The sequence below is a fragment of the Schistocerca gregaria genome, chromosome 3 (genome assembly GCF_023897955.1).
Source record: "Schistocerca gregaria isolate iqSchGreg1 chromosome 3, iqSchGreg1.2, whole genome shotgun sequence".
NCBI lineage: Eukaryota > Metazoa > Arthropoda > Insecta > Orthoptera > Acrididae > Schistocerca > Schistocerca gregaria.
The window spans coordinates 502312674-502331354 of NC_064922.1; positions in this window are offsets into that span (position 1 = coordinate 502312674).

The following is an 18681-nucleotide window of genomic DNA, read 5'->3' on the forward strand; positions in this document are numbered from 1 at the left end:
CAAAATCATTCCTTTCACATCTGAAAGCCGTCAGTGGATCGAACTCACTCTCAAATCTGTTGTGGAAAGACTGGATCGCCCCCCCCCCCCTCCCCCCATCCTCAGTACAAATGCGTTACTGCTTCTGGTCCGAACCTGCTTCCTCACTTGCTCGCTTTTCTACACACATGTCCAGACTTTGGGATTACAATAACACAATTATTTTCGCATGGTTCACCATAAGACTATACCATTTTTGCGGCACTTCTCGATATTAATAATTAGGAGCATCCTACCGATCGCTATCGCAACGTAATTCTCAAGATAGAGATTGGAAATTATTTCTCTACAAACCCGAAACTTTAGCTAGGTGGGGCGTGCTGCAAACCACTGGCTAACTAGAAACTTGTCACATATATGAAGACATTTACTCAACAACCCTAAACAAATAGAGGAATCTGGTATTTCCACTCTTGAATACTGATGTCGATAATGTAGTAGATTACAAATTATCCCTATAATTTACAAGGTCAACTAAAGTGTTTCTCATGTCTAGAGAACCACCAAACGTGTCTTCCACACGCTAGATGCACACACCAGAATCGACCTTCCCTCAACTAAATAAAAGCGCGAATTGTGCAGAAGCAGTTAGCCGAAAAATTTACATGGAGGGAATAACGATACAGCGCAAACGCACTTCCATATTCAATCTTCTCAGATTTGTACGCAATCACGAAAGCTGTCCTACACATGCCAAGTATTAGTTCGCTCTTCGGTCGTCTAGAGGACAACGCAGTTAATTCATCTACATTCCTACATTCCAACAGGCATCTCCTGTCTGACAGCTCCCACCATTAACGGGAAACGTGAATCACCCCCACACAGGTCACCGGCGCTGCAGGCCAAGCGCGAACAGGTAGAATGTTTATCCTAAGAAATAGGTCACAAACATACGTTATCCCTGTACTTACAACTAAATGTTACGACTGCGGCCTCAGTTGAACGACTTTCGGCAATGAGCGAAGTATCGGAAATACACTCTGTTCACGGCTGTGGCTCTGGAAAAAGAAATATCAGTAGCATTCTTATGATTTGACATACTCTTCCCATGCTATTACAGTACTCCACGACAAATCCATACATTCCTTACGACTGGACATAGTTATTTCCTTTCCAAATATCGGAACACAAACACATACTTTATAAGTCTGATGCTCAATGCGAACATATCACGCAGCCGCTACTACTAAGTATAATACTTCGTCAATAACTGATCGCTGGCTATACGAAATAATATTAAGAGAAAATCAACCATGGGTGGACATGTCTCAAACTTTTTCTTGCGTGTCCTGGAAAGAGAGATGTAATCGGCCGGATGTTAAAAAAACTCGATCCCAACAACTACTGTATGTCGCAGTCACAAGCGTTCATAGTTCTACAGCTGCAGACAAGTATCCATGTTAAAAGCTATACTGACTTTATAAATCGAGATACGACACTACCTCTGAATGAGGCAGTTTTTCTATCCGGGCAAATACCGAGATGGTGATCATTGGAGTGTATATTATCAGACGAGCAGCGCACTTACACGTAGCCAATGACATAACCTCGTGATAAAATCGCTGAATTTTGAAAGTTATTCGGCTAAAGAACGTGGTATGAAATAGGTATCTGCGACACTCTCACGCCACTAGATATTTATCCAGTATGTGTAACGTATTCTGCTCGATACCATGTCAGAGGCTCTGCTGTATATCCACTGAGTTACAGGCGATGACTAAGGAGGATCACTAACAATAGTAAATCGTTTGCTTATTGAGGTCGTAAGAAACGTACACTAGCTTCTCAGCTCTCTAGTGTTACGCTATCCGCTAGAAATGCTGTCTGCGATTTGGAATCAAGTCCTCCCATTCAGCCACATACCTGTGCTGGTTCAAAAATAGCTTTGAGCGCTATGGGACTTAACAGCTGAGGTCATCAGTCCCCTAGAACTTAGAACTACTTAAACCTAACTAACCTAAGGGCATCGCACACATCCAATGCTGAGACAGGATTCGAACATGCGTCCTTAGTAGTCATGTGGTTCCAGACTGAAGCGCCTAGAACCGCTCGGACAAAGCGGCCGGCAGATTTTTAGGCACGATGGATCTTCAGAATTACGGAGTTCGACGCATTTTTGTGTAAATCAAGCAAGCTACCAGCTCTAAAGTATTGTTCTAGAGTCTAGAATCGGTACCTGGAAGGTCCTGGTAAGAGAGAACATAAAAACACACACTCCTAAGGCTACCATGTTCTGCACTTAAAACGTGCTATAATGTTAGATCGCTTGTATTTCCAACCTATCAGTCGTATGGATGTAGAGCTGTTAATATTCTAATGTAAGAAATATATTTCAAGTGCAGGACATACATCCTTCTTCCCGGTATTTCTACGATAAACTATTTTATCGAACCGTAAAACAAAAAAGAATGGCTCTGTGTGATAGGTGTACAATACAGCTTTCCAGAGATGTATAGCGCCCATTGTTCATATCCGATCACATTTCGGAAATTATATTATACCTGCATCAGACCTATATAAAATGATCGTTATTGACGGCGAAGCCAGCATTTCGTGATCGTGCGGTAGCGTTCTTGCTTCCCACGCCCGGGTTCCCCGGTTCGATTCCCGGCGGGGTCAGGGATTTTCTCTGCCTCGTGATGGCTGGGTGTTGCGTGATGTCCTTAGGTTAGTTAGGTTTAAGTAGTTCTAAGTTCTAGGGGACTGATGACCATAGATGTTAAGTCCCATAGTGCTCAGAGCCATTTGAACAATTTTTTTGACGGCGAATACCTCTTACAAGGAAACAGATAAACGCATAGCAGCGGCGTCCAACATACGAAAATTAAAAGTCATTCCGTCACTAACTCTGTAAACAACACACCTGTCAGGCAAATGTGTACACGGGGATTGCATTGCCTCACGAGCAGCTATCGCTAACTTAGTTATGACGCTGAAGTCTCAATTTTACACCCAATATGCGACAGGGGGATGGAGTAAATCACATAAATCAAAGTTCGTTTAGAGGAATGTGCCACATTTCATCACACATGATAAAGAAGTCCTCTGATGACCGACATGTTTACCGTTAACGATCGCAAGTAGGCATTGCTTTAAACCACATACAGAACACGTGGCGGTATACGAATAGAATGCAGACTATGTCATGCGACTGATGCATCCTGACAGAACACTGGAAAAATTGACATCTAGAACTTCTTCTTCCCTAGAATGTATCATCAGTCAACAATTAAATCGTATCTCGTTACAGCTGCATATCAATCGATCACCTCCTCCACTCTTTGTTATCCTTTAAAGCAGATGAAGATAAGTTTAGAGGAGTATGGTTCTCTGTCTTCCTGAAACTCATCAAATAGTAGTCAACTCGCCCATCACTGGTACCTCAATAGAGATTCAGTGTAATGCTGCCTCAACGGAGAAAAATTGACGTCCTCCCTGATTCCCTTCGTTTCGGCCGGTCAGTGTGGCCGAATGGTTCTAGACGCTACAGTCTGGAACCGCGCGACCGCTACTGTCGCAGGTTCGAATCTTGCCTCGGCCATGGATGTGTGTGATGTCCTTAGGTTAGTTCTGAGTTCTAGGGAACTGATGACCTCAGGTGTTGAGTCCCATAGTGCTCTGAGCCATTTGTACCATTTGAACCTTCGTTTCGATGTCGACGTTTTCTCGGATTCCTCTTGCTGCTGCATACTTGTTCCCATGTACAAATTGTTCGGCTCGAACCAGAAAATACTCAAGTACTTCCTCAATTTCTCCGCATTTCCACGTATATTCAGGCAATTTACTCCTATTCCCTTGTCATTTTTCGCAGTTCTATCGATTTTATGTCAGATCTATCCATGCGATCATGACATAACCTCTCGTTCTGCTTTCTAAAATTGTTTGTAAATGTATCACAGCTGCCAATACCCAGCCCAAATGCACTGATCAGGAGGTGTAATGTAGCACTGTACTGGACGGAATCCAGTCACCTCCACATTTGGAGAGCGTTTGCTCTGTGTCTGTGTATATGCATGTCTCGTGGTAGGCTCGCAGGACCACAGTAGACCCGAGTAACCGTTCGAATGTGGATCCGCTGCGCGTTATATCCAGAGCGATGTTGAGATGCGGATCCACAATATGCCGCGCACATTGAACGAGGATCCGCTATGCGCAACGTACGGAGCGGTGTTGGGATGCAGATCCACAATATACCACATCCGAGTTAGCGTTCGGGTTGGATCTGCTGCAGATAATATATCCAGACCGATTTTCGGAGCGGATCCACTAAACCTCACATCTGCTATAGGATCCTCGGGTGGACCAACAATGGTTGAAATGGCTCTGAGCACTATGGGACTCAACTGCTGTGGTCATTAGTCCCCTAGAACTTAGAACTACTTAAACCTAACTAACCTAAGGACATCACACACATCCATGCCCGAGGCAGGATTCGAACCTGCGACCGTAGCAGTCGCACGGTTCCGGACTGCGCGCCTAGAACCGCGAGACCACCGTAGCCGACCGGACCAACCATGCATTACGTCCCTACACGTATTCTATGTTCGAAGTCTGGTCCACCAGCGGAGGGAACTGGGTCCTGGGAGCATATCTTCTTCCCCGTTTTGTTTTAAGTGGTAACATCAATAAACAAATTTAGAGTATGTATCAATAATAATTAAAATATACTTGAATCCATTATTGTCACGTCAATATTCTATTATACCTTAGTCTTTAATCATAACATGCTGACAAGGGTATGTTTTTCATGCGGGTTTGCGCAGTTCTTGAACTATTTTCTCCATACTCATTCGATTATACTTCTCTCTCTAAGCTCTGCAATTATTGAGACAACGTATTCGAATGAGCAGTATAGCCCGCAGCAGCTCATGCTATGAGCAGTCATCGTTGATGTGTTATGTAATTGTTGTCATCGCGTATATACACGAACAAGGCTGATTACTGAATGTCAATACCACTGCTATACCGACCGTCTAATAATAATAGTGTTATAACGTCTCTGTATTTCGCACTACATTGGTTTCCTGCTTTCCTCTGTACACCAGTCAATTGTAATATTTTACCACACATCTCCAGATCGTTGGGTGAAAATTTTACTTTTTTTTTTTTTTTTTTTTTTTTTTTTTTGGAAAATGAGGTTCAACATTTATAGGGTGCATGCCCAACATGTATGGTTTTTCACCACTTACATCAAATGCTTTGTCTATCCTAGCAGACGCTGTGATGGCTAATGAAACCGCCAATAATATGATCGTTATCGTCGTGTAGCTTCACTGGGAGATCGACAGATTCAGTAACTTGTTTAAATGTTTCTCACAGTGCCTGCTTTCGATCCAAATGTACTAACGTTAGCAACCGTAACTTCTCTCGAAAGGCGTTCTATGTAGCGATGACTTTATGCTTAGTTGACATCTTGCTATACAGGGTGAGGCACTAACTATTGCCACGTAGAAAACTTGGAATGTATGATAGTAGCTAAAATGTTTGTGGGACAAACGCTGCATGGGACAACGGGGGCCATAATATGACGTTGGTTTATGTTGGTTGCGGAAAGTTAGCCTTGATGACAGCTTCTACTCTCGCAGGCATACGTTCAGTCAGGTGCTGGAAGGTTACTGAGTGAATGGCAGCCCATTCTTCGCAAAGAGCTACACTGAGGAGAGGTATCAATGTCGGGCGGTACATCCCAAAGGTGTTCTATAGGATTCAGATCAGGACTCTGTTCAGGCCATTCCATTACAGGGATGCTACTGTAACCACTCCGCCACAGGCCGTGCATTATGAAGAGGTACTCGATCGTGTTGAAAGATGCAATCGCCATCCCCAAATTGCTCTTCAACAGTGGGAAGCAAAAAGGTGCTTAAAACTTCAATATAGGCGTGTGCTGTGATAATGCCATGCAAAACAACAAGGGGCGCAAGCCCAATGCATGAAAAACACGACCACACCGTAACACCACCGCCTGCGAATTTTACTGTTGGCACACTACACACGCCGGCAGATGGCGTTCACCGGGCATTCGCCATACCGACATTCTGCCATTGGATCGCCACATTGTGTACCGTGATTCGTCACTCCACACAACGTTTTTCCGCTATTCAGTGTTTACGCTTCTTAAACCAAGCCAGGAGTCATTTGTCGTTTACCGGCGTGATGTACGACTTATGAGCAGCCGCTCGACCATGAAATCCAAGTTTTCTTACCTCCCACCTAACTGTTGTAGTACTTGCAGTGGATCCTGATGCAGTTCGGAATTTCTGTGTGACAGTCTGGATAGATGTCGGCCTATTACACATTACGACCCTCTTCAACTGTTGGCGGTCTCTGTCAGTCAACAGACGAGGTCGGCCTGTACGCTTTTGTGCTGTAAGCGTCCCTTCACGTTTCCACTTCACCATCGCATCCGAAACAGTAGACCTGCGGATGTTTAGGATTGTGGAAGTCTTTCGTATAGACGCATGACCCAAGTGACACCTAATCACCTGATCACGTTCGAAGTTCGTGAGTTCCGCGGAGCGACCCGTTATGTTCTCATGGTGTCTAATGATTACCGAGGTCGCTGATATGGAGTACTTGGCAGTAGGTAGCAGCACAATACACTTAATATGAAAAAGTATGTTGTTGGAGGTGTCCGGATACTTTTGATCACATAGTGTATATTCACATAGCGGACTACATTCGAGTGTGTTAGTAGTGACATGAGAACATTTGTCTTGCTACAATTGGATGGTCCCAAAGCTATAATTATTATGTTATCAGGAAGAAGTATCCTATTCTTCTTCTTCTTTTTCTTGTGCTTCTTCTGGTCATGTTTCATACCTTCACAGGACCAGTCACTTATAGCAGAGTCCTGATGCTTCGCCTACCCTGCCATGGTATTGACGGCTTCAGTTTTTGGTGTGCCACGGGCTTTTTTAGAAAAATGAACGTTGGTGATAACAATATATGCAACCACTATAGCGCAGCCATATTACTGACTGAACTACAATGGCTAGATAGTACATTATATAATGACACGGTAATTAAATAAGAAGAGAACAAAGATTTGCATGTATTTCTCTCAAACTGATTGAAGTTACCTTAGCTTCTTCTTTTGACACACTTTTCTAAATCATCTGGAAGCACATTATATGTACGGAGATAGTTCACAATGTCTTTGAAAACACATAGCAGCCCACAGTTCACACTGTCCAGGACAAGGGATAGCACCAACCGTAGGATGAACAATTTGTAATGATGGAGTGTTGCAGGTAAATAAATCGAACTCCAGATCTCACCATGAGTGTCACGCTGTCATACAATGATTTTATAGATAGCGTTAGGCCAGAACAGTAAATGTCCGACGTTGGAGATCACTTGCAGGTCAACTGTTGGTTGATCTAGTGTTCTGCATCACACAGTTCATCCCATTCCAACTCCATAAACTTCATCTTAACACTTCTCACTAGGTCCAACTAAGAATGCTTGTAACTGCCATCGAAGATGGATTTGTAAAGAAAAATCCGAAACCGGTCATGGTCTGAAGAAAATAAACCTTTTTAAACCATACATGTGGCTGGTAGCTGTTTTTTATAAATTATAAACTTCTCAATTTAATTTCAATCTCCAACGCAACACATTAGTCACTGTCCATTGACTATTTAAGCGCACTGAATCGCTAGCTATTAAATTATAAGTTCCAGTGAAAAGCAGTACGGCACTGGGAGGAATCGGCAGCTTCTCATCCACCACATCAACACTCTGTCCTTGCAGTAACACTGTAATGTTCTGGGAAGGTGCATGTGTCAAAGACAAGTACTGACCTCCACTGTGTGGTGTAGGCCCCCCGCACAGTTCTTCTGAGAAGTGGAGACTTGCTGGGTGTTTTCTAACACAAATCAGTGAACAGGATGGATAAATGCAGCTCGTTGTCCTGTTCCAACATGGTGGCCTGGTGCGTTACAGGATCCCACAGTGTTCCTACCGCTGCTGGTCCTGACAGGCCAGAATTCACTGCAGCTCTCGACAAGCTGATGGTAGCTGCTGCTGCTGTCCAGACAATCTTGCTGCCAGTCTGGCCACACCTGAACATAGAAGAAGAAATAATAAGCGTCCACAGACAGTGACATGGAGATGAACAAAGAAATGGAACTTGAGAAAGAAGAGGAGTAGCCACAACATCCAGTTATAGCAGTAATGACATATAATGAGTTCTTAGTGTTATAATTTTTCTCCAATGGAGAGGCAGATGACGATCTCTGGTGCAGTTGATGCTTCATGGTTCTTCTTCGTCAAGGTACTGACTGTGACTGAGTCCAGTGAGCTACTGCAATGGCCTTATGTCCTCTACATCATTATCACGTGACCTGATATTAATTATTCAATCAATTTATTGACTTCAGTATCATTTGTAGATCGAGTCCCAGTCAGGTATTTGCCTTGGAAGGAGTTCTTACACGATCTAGTAACCTGCAAGGAAAACTACGAGATTTTCCAGGTAAATGCTATTTTGTTTGACAGTCCAGCTGTGGCCCCAGCAGAGGCATGCGACAGGAAGTGGCCACTTGAGAGAGAGAGAGAGGGGGTGGGGGATAGATGTGTTTAAGCAGGAATTTCTGAAGTACCAACATTAAAGTGTTGCCACCATCAGATGCTTTGTTCAAGGATTAGCGCGACTTCTGGTCCTCTCACCAGACGAATTAATTCTGTGTGCATGGTGATACTCGAGGCATCTGGCAGTGTGTCAGCCGACAGCGATTGCTGGCCCGAGCAGGTTTAGTGCAGTCTCTCGCCCAACCTGTGCACGCGGGAATACACGAAGCTGTTGGCATGGCTACTCTGCGGTCGGTGCGAAAAAGTGATCAAAAAAATTTTAAACCGTGTAAGAACGTGCGGTGAGTTACATTAGCGTCGATTTAGTGATGGTATTCTTTGCATAATCGGAAAAAAGCGTTCTATTTAACTACTTCTTTTCAATGTATTTTACGAGACTTCCATCTTACGAAGCAGTAGAGAATGATGATCTTTTCTCATCAAATAAAAGAGAGATCCCGCATCTGTGAACTGAATTTCGTAAATAAACAGTATATCCTTTCTATGACATTGACATTGATTTGAATTTCGTGTAGTGAAATCTGTCCAATCTAGCACACTTTGAGTCCTTTTCCCCCAATTTCCAGATGGGGAAGGGGAAGGGGAGTGGTGGTTAGGGGGGGATATATAGGGGATTTCTGAAAGTCGGAGAAATTTAATTAATTTTGCTTTTTAATTAATTAGTCAATTAATTTGCTATCAAAAGTGTGCTTGTATCTCTGAAGGGATTTACAACAGGGCGGAGTGAGAGGAGAGAGAGGGGGGAGGGGTGGGGTTTCTGAAATGGAAAGATTATCGCCAGGGGGTCATACCTCAACCATCAGGAGGTTATAAATCAACTGAGACAACAATACGTTAAAGGGAGGGGGAGGGGCTCATAATCATATACGCAGACTACACTAACGAAATGTGCTGATCCCTGCTTTATCACCATACTATTGTTTTGTACCCAATTTACCAAACAGATTCTAGGGTAATGTAAAACCATACACAGCACTTAGTTTTCTTGACTAACGTTATATGTACCTGGAATCATTTAGTCAAATAAGGCTGCCTACTATTTGATTTACACGACTATGGTTTTACTTTACAACTTGAATAATACTGGTTCGATAACTACTGCTCACCTTTCTGGTGATGAAATATAATCTGATTCCTTTCCATAAAAAAAAAACGATCACAGTTAGAATTTAATTATTATCATAAGAGTAACATTATTAGCATTATTGGAAACTTAATCACACAGTACTAACCGATTGTGTTATAACAACACCTTGGATGACCCGAAGAACACTCAGCATGACCTTCCCCGAAGATGATTAGGTCTTTATCTTTTTGGCAGTAGTGAATCCACCGTTTCTAGTGCTTGTGTTTTTCCTTTCTCTTAGGGTCATAGCAATACATCCAGCAAACGTCCAAGGTGATTAGGTGGCTGAAGAAGTTATCTAGACTGTCCTGAGACTGCTATACAACACATGCGCTGCTGCCTCTATTTGGCCGGATTTTTCAGTGGTTACGTGTACCATGACTGAATCTCACTTGCTCCGTATTACCCTGATTGTGATTCACTGGTCTTTGAACACCAGGACCCTCACTTATCTGATGACCTCCAGTTGTTCACAGAGATATTATGAACTTCGTTCCTCCTCTGTCACACTTGCTGGACTGCACTGGAAACGTCTAAGGCACTTGATCACATTGTCATAGATTGGTTCATTGTTACCACCCAATTCCACTTACTCATAATAGACTGTTTAGCGTTCTTGGTGAATGTTGTTTTATGGGCATGAGGCCATGGTACAAGGCACAGAAATATGCCTCGGATCATGATCTAATGGCCATAACACTAAATTTAGCAAAGATGTAATGCCAGGTCAGGAAACTTGTAGTGTTGCTGTGTTGTTCCCCTTCAAATGTAGAAGATCAATATTACCATACAGTAAGCCTCTGAGGGCATTGAGGCGTTTCGGGATGATTCTATTACTGGAATTATAAATCTGATCAATACAATTTTGGGCTGAAGATCTGTTATGAGCCTCAACAGGTTCCTTACGAAAGAAAAACATAGTCAATCAATGTAAAGATTATAGAACTATTACTTTTAAATGCTATGTTATCACTGCTCTGACCAGAATAGGGCCAACAAGAATAGAAAGGAAAACAGAGGAGAATACAGGAGAAGATCAAATCGGAATTAGATTAGGAAAAGGGACCAGAGGTGTTGAGAGATGGCAGGGCACTCTCACTTTTGATTCTGTGTCATGCTGCTTAATGTTCATAGGGAAGGTGTTCTTTATTACTTGGTTTCTACATTTGATACGATCTGTCTTCATTCATATGATGAAATGGTTTGCGGTAGTTAACACTCTTGCATGTGTGCTCCAGAGAAGGCATAGTGGCAGGTTTTACCTGTGTTCGAAGGAAGAGGGAGCCGAGTTAATTGACAGCAGTAAAAGCATACGGCGACTGAGAGCCGACGGGAGTTGTTTTTCTGCAGAACCTTGGCAAAAAAGTTTGCCGACAGCCAAGTCCCCTGGTCTGATTGTGCAGACACAGGGGGTGCTGCCGGTCGGTCGGCAAACTCGTCCAAGGCAGGTTGACTGGGGCTGAGGAGTCACTGCATCTCTGACCTGCACATTGTATGACCTGATGGCGAGCAATAAGGCCCTTGTTAGGTAGAAACCGGATGAGACAGATGAGAGTTTTTGCTAATTCAGTGGGATGGGGCAGTGGGGATCCAGACTTTGCTACAAAACATATTTGAGAAGGTACGAGGCTTTTAGCGACTTTATGGCCGATCTTTAGAGAGTTCGAAATGGATGCAACAGGGGAGAGCGATTTTTCTTATGGAGGGCTATGGTTCCATCCAGGTATGCTTTCAGCACAGAGAGGGCGTAAACACGTGGGAAAGAGGGTGCGAATCTTTCTTCCTTTGCTCCCAATTATTTTTTTAAAATCGCTAGTTGGTCAAATGTGTGAATGCAGAGCAGGGAGGCTGTCTCCAAGCTTCGAATGCTTCTAGCTCGTGATTGTCTTCTGCTGAAGTGGGTGTGGTCTGAGCACGAAAAATTCCTATGCTACCGAGCCACGGTGGAAAGCTGTAGAGAATAGAGAAAATTATTCTTGTACTAGCGCTATGCTAGTAAAGAATGGCAGTTCTTTACCTAGACGTTGAGACTTGTGTCCTTTGCTAGTGTGCCACTTAGAGCCTGTGCCAGTTACCATCTGAACCGGCAATGGTACTGATTCTTGCATCACGCACACAACGAGATATTTCCGGGCGCGCGCCGTTAATAACGGATTACCGCTGAGCGCGAGTGCGCTCTGCGAGATCCTAGTGCTGTGCCGCCCTGTGTGTGATGTAGACCACAACTCCTCCCAGTGTTCTGATTAGATTACCTTTGCCATTTTATTATAGTCATGGATTTGTCAAAAATCAAGGTTCAGTCATTATGAAATTGAATATACCCATTGATATTCTTTTTTGATGTTTTGATTAATATGCAAGAATATTATTTTTATTCAAATGTTAATATTCAGCGGCGCCCTTTTACACATCAAGCAACAGCTTGAAATTGTTGACGACAACACTGGCAACTGGCAACCACTGCCAGAATCTTGCATCTGATAGTACGCAGAAGCTTGCAGTGTAACTGGCTGTCCGAGGAAGATGGCAGAGGGATTTTTGAAAGTGAATAGAGAAATGTATTTTTAGTTGCTTGGGAAAAAGAATTCGACAGAACTGATTCGGGTATGCTGATGTAGGTTCTAAAAGATACTCATACAAATCAGAAGGGTAGAAACCCTATATGGGACAGCAAATGATAGTACGAGTAGAAGTAGATGAGGCCCAAGAGTTGAGTATTGGAATAGGTATGAGACGGGATAGATGTGTGTCACCAATATTTTTTTTCAAAATTGGCTGTAACCGGTATAAGTGCAGTTATTTTGTATATGGTACCTTAAATATGTACTGATATTCTTGTATGTGGTGCCTTAAATAAGTATGCAGATTAGTGTGCTGGATGTCTATTCTCTGCACTGAATACTCTTCCCACAGACACATCACATAACTTACCACATTATATTTTCTGCATTATCGTAACTGCACCACTAAGTGGAGTATGCCTGTCAGTACAGGCTGACCGTTTTGTGTCCAAGCATCCACTCTTCAGCATCTGACATGCTGCGCAGGGAAAAATATTAATGTGTCACTCTTGCCACTTGTACATGTAGGTAGTAACCAGCTTAAAATGATAGTACTCCAAACAGCTTAAGTTACTAGTCTGTAAATTAAGTAAATCCTGATGTAATGTTGTTCAATAGCACTGTTCTCAGACGCCAATGAAGATATTGGCACTTAATAACTGTTACATCCTGTATATGCTGAAAACCTAATGAATAAGGTGTTGGAAAAATCAAAAGGACTTTTGTAGGACTAGAAGGAACAAAAACCATCAAGTACGCTGATGTTATGACTTTGCTAGTAGAAACGGGGGAAGAGCTAGAGGTAAAGAAGGGTAAGGATTTCGTTATGATAGTAAACGTTATGAAGACCGAAGTGAAGAGAATCGTAAAAGAAGACGACGTGGTTAATATATTACTAGACGAAAGGTATTAGAGTAGGTTCAGTCACCCAGTGTTCGGGAAACTTGATTATTTCCAGTGGAAGTGGTACAGAGCAAGTGAGACGCAGAACCTTTATGGGGAAGAGAGCTGGGGAGAATGACTGGTTTGCTGACAGACAGAAGCATCCTCATTTCTGTCAGCAAGACGTTCGCCAACGGTTTTTGTGGAGTGTGGTGACTTGTAGTACTGTAACTTGGACAGTACGTCAGAAAGAACAAAAATAATTAGAAAGTTTTGAAGATAATGGAGAAAGTGAAATGGATCGATAGAATGAGAAGGTAGGATTGAAGAGGACCTTTATGAATGTGATACAGAAGAAGAAAACATCTTGGTTAGGGCACATTCTGCGTGGAAACTGTTGACGACAGAGATCGACGGAATCAAAAATAGAAGGATAAAGAGGGAGAGGAAGAAGAAGGTTTGGAGTGCTAACAGACATAAAGAGAAGAATAAGTTACGAGAAAATGAAGGAGAGTGCTCAGGACAGAGAGATATGGAGGACGTTCAGTTAACACCTGTATCACTGGGCCCCACAACGACGCGCCGCTACAGAAATGGAAAGACTATTTAAAAGAGCTACATGCAACTTTAATCCGTGGACAGTGTGAATGGCGACGAGGAAGGACGAACAGTCATAACGGAAGGAACAAAACGTGCACAGCTACAATGAAAAGCGGGAAAGCAGTAGGTACAGATACAATACCAGGAGAAATACTAACATATTTGAACCAAGAAGGGGTAAGAGAAACATTGAGGTTGTGTAACAAAATATATGACAGTGTGAAAGGCCAGAGGAAATTCTGATAGCAGTAGTGATTTCAGCAGTAAAGAAACAAGGAACCAGTAAACGCAGTGAGCGCAGGAAAATTAGCCTCATTTCATATGCAGCCAAAGTTATGTTAAGAAAGACTGGCAAACGTAATGGAGGAGAACCTGGCTGAAGAGCAACTTGGCTTTTGACGGATTACAGACACAGGAGATGCAATCGTACACTTGTGAACTTTGGCACAGAGGTTTATTGAAAAGGGACAAGAGTTACATATGTGTTTTATAGATCTGGAGAAGGCCTTTGATAACGTGGCTTGGGATGAGCTTGCAACTGTAACGAGGGAAGAGAGAGCAGATTGGAAAACCAGACGACTTACAAACTCATTATGTTTCATTTAAATAATCTGTGGAAGTGAGAGGAGAAACGAAGTGGGTAGAACTAGGAAAAGGATTAAGACAAGATTGTTGTCTGTCTTCTACCTTTTCCAATCCATACTTACAAAATGTGATTGACCGCTGCCCATTACATGACCAGTGGACAAAAATTGGAGGAAGACGAATATGTATTTGAGGTTTGCGGACGACATGGTCCTACTAGCAACAAGTGAGAAAGTATTACAGGATATAGTGGATACCATTGACACTAAAGGAAAAACTTATGGAATCGAAAATCAGTACAAACAAAACAAATGTAACGGTAGTAGCAGGAAATAAAAAGCTTAAGGTAATGCTGGATGGAAGAGTATTGGAATACCTGAGAAGTTTTAAGTACCTCGTAAGCGGGATAGAAACCGTTTGGAAGAAATGCACAGAAATTAAAACCAGAACAGAAATGGCGGAAGAGGCATTCTATAAAAAAGTGGAGAATTTTCTGCGACAGTGTGCACAAAGATATGAGAAAAAGAATGGTAAAATGCTTTGTATGGAGTGTCCTCCTATATGGTGCTGAAGCGTACACAGTGATTAAGAGAGATAGGATGGAGGGTTTCGAAATATGGACATGGCGAAGGATGGGAAGAGTAAGTTTGATGGAGTGAAAAATGGAAAGGAGCCCAGAGGAGTGGGAGAGCAAAGCCAGTTACTGGATGGAACAAAAAGAAGGGAATGAAACTGGATTGGACATACATTAAGAATGAAGGAGGGGCTTGAAAAACTGTCTTCGAAGGGTAATTGGAAGGAAAGGGAGGAAGAGATATCAGGTCCTGGATGATGGGCAGTAGCACATACAGCGGCACCAAGAAGGAAGCATTGAAATGGTATGAAATTGAGACGCGAAAGACCTGCTAATATAGCAGAAAACAGACGATGATGATGATCGTATGGTACACAGGCATGGGGATTTTAGTGTGTAGCAGCACTACAGATATGCACCGGTAAACAAACAAATAATAATTACATAAGTTCTTTCTTTCTAAGTGGCAATTAAAACTTTTTGAATACCCATCGTACAGATGATATGACAAAACACGTAGAAACATGTAATTGAATACCTAGAACGCCTTAAGGAGGCCTTCGTTCAGCAGAGTACGTCAAACGGTTAATGATCCATGATGATGAAACGCTGCAAGCTTTCGTGGCCCTTGTAATCGAAGGTAAAATCTTCTAGCCTCTTAGGCAGCTTCACGTTTCTCTTTACATTCCTTCTACACAATCGAATACATTTCTTGGTATTTCTTATTCATCATCGGAGAAACCTGAAGGGAGAACTTAACGTCATTTGATTGTGAAGAAGAAATATGAAGAGGAACGTGACATCACCATAAGAACATACGCTACTGGCCATTAAAATTGCTACACCACGAAGATGACGTATTACAGACGCGAAATTTAACCGACAGGAAGAAGATATTGTGATATGCAAATGATTAGCTTCTCAGAGCATTCACACAAGGTAGGCGCCGATGGCGACACCTACAACGCGCTGACATGAGGAAAGTTTCCAACCGATTTCTCATACACAAACAGCAGTTGCCTGGTGAAACGTTGTTGTGATGCCTCGCGTAAGGAGAAGAAATGCGTACTATCACGTTTCCGGCTTTGATACAGGTCGGATTGTAGCCTATCGCGATTGCGATTTATCGTATCGCGACATTGCTGCTCGCGTTGGTCGAGATCCAATGACTGTTAGCAGAATATGGAATCGGTGGGTTCAGGAGGGTAATACGGAACGTCGTGCTGGATCCCAACGGACTCGTATCACTAGTAGTCGAGATGACAGCCATCCGCATGGCTGTAACGGATCGTGCAGCCACGTCTCGATCCATGAGTCAACAGATGGGGACGTTTACAAGACAACAACCATCTGCACGAACAGTTCGACGATGTTTGCAGCAGCATGGTCTATCAGCTCGGAGACTGTATCTGAGGTTATCCCTGACGCTGCATCAGAGACAGGAGCGCCTGCGATGGTGTACTCAACGACGACCCTGGGAGCACGAATGGCAAAACGTCATTTTTTTCGGATGAATCCAGGTTCTGCTTACAGTATCATGATGGTAGCATCCGTGTTTGACGACATCGCAGTTAACGAACATTAGAGGCGTGTATTCGTCAGCGTCATACTGGCGTATCACCCGGCGTGCTGATATGAGGTGTCATTGGTTACAAGTTTCAGTCGCCTCTTGTTCGCATTGACGGCACTTTGAACAGTGGACATTACATTTAAGATGTGTTACGACCCGTCGCTCTACCCTTCATTCGATCCGTGCGAAACCCTACATTTCAACAGGATAATGCACGACCGCATGTTGCAGGTCCTGTACGGGTCTTTCTGGATACAGGAAATGTTCGACTGCTGCCCTGGCTAGCACATTCTCCAGATCTCTCACCAACTGAAAACGTCTGGTCAATGGTGGCCGAGCATCTGGCTCGTCACAATACGCCAGTAACTATTCTTGATGAACTGTGGTATCGTATTGAAGCTGCAGGGGCAGCTGTACCTGTACACGCCATCCTAGCTCTGTTTGACGCCTAGGCGCATCAAGGCCGTTATTACGGCCAGAGGTGGTTGTTCTGGGTACTGATTTCTCAGGATCTATGCACCCAAATTGCGTGAAAATGAAATCACAGGTCAGTTCTAGTATAGTATTTCTGTCCAATGAATACCCGTTTATCATCTGCATTTCTTCTTGGTGTAGCAGTTTTAATGGCCAGTAGTGTATTATCTTCGGCAATGTAACGCCAGAAATATATTTCCGTTGTCTATGGGATACTACCGGTGGTGTGGGGGAACATGCCGGCTGTGAAGGTGTGTCGCCCGGCTCTGAGGCGGGCTTCCCGCGCTGTGAGACAGTCGGCAGAGGAGTGACTGCCGCTGCCGCTGCGGCGCGGCGTGGGCGGGTCCCCGGCCGTGCCGTGCTGATAGCGGCGTTGTCGCGGGAATAGGCTTTGCTTGTCGGCGAGGCGTGAGCGCCCCGGACCACACACCGGCTGACAGCCGCGACACGCGCCGCCCCGCTCCCTGGCTGTTGCGTGCGCTCCTCCCTCCCACCTCACCGTGCTGCCGTCTCTAGGTAGGCCAACTTGCTCCCAAACCTGGGCAGAATGGAAAAACGAATATTCACGGTATGCCAACTCGCTTCAAAACCTAGGCAGAAGGCAAGAAAAAAGATCCACGTCCGACCTTAGTCTCATGAAATCTTTTGTAGATGGCACTGGCGCATACTTGGCCAATGCTGCCGTGTCGTTACAGTCTGATGTCCGTCAGATATATGCCGGGACAGTTGACGGTAAACAGTGAATCGGGCAGCGACAATTTTTTTAAATACGGCTTGTGTAACCAGTTTAATATATGCCTAGTGGTCAGTACAAAATTAGGTGGACAGCACTAGTGGAGGTATGACGTATTTAACCGATATAATAACTACTTCCCATTACTTTAATCTTTCTTCAGTTTACTCTCAATCCATACTATGTACTCATTAGATTGCTCATGCCATTCAACAAATCATGTAAGATTTATTCACTTCCAATGGAGATAGAGCTGCCAGCCGTGGTGGCCGAGCGGCTCTAGGAGGTATAGTCTGGAACCGCGCGACCGCTACGGTCGCAGGTTAGAATCTTGCCTCGGGCATGGATGTGTGTGATGTCCTTAACTTAGTTAGGTTTAAGTAGTTCTAAGTTCTAGGGGACTGATGATCTCAGAAGTTAAGTCCCATAGCGCACAGAGCCATTTGAACCATTTTTTTTTAGATAGAGCTTTGTCATCAGCGAATCTATTTGTACCGCTAATAAGAATGACGAGGAACCGCCTTCTCACTCCGTCAGGTTACCGTTCGTTTCTGGGGTCACTGACCACATAAACAGAATTTTAAAGAAAAATTATATTCAGAAATCTTTCTTTAGTCATAACAAAATAAAAGCCTTTTTTCCTACGGAAAACGGATGCACCTGATTACCTCCTATCAGGTGCCATGTGGCTGCGGCAAAGTGTATAAAGGCGAAACGGGAAGAAATGTTAAAGAACGCATTAAGGAACACGAACGGCACATGCACCTAAAACGAAGTGCAAAATCGGCAGTAGTGGGACATCACGAGGACTGTGGCTCTGACATCGATTTTAATAACGTACGTGTACTGGCTAAAGAAACATTTATAGATGAAAGGTCCGAGAAGCCGTTGAAATTTCTAATAATGCCTCTAATTTCAATGGAGAGGACGGCTATGGGCTTCCGG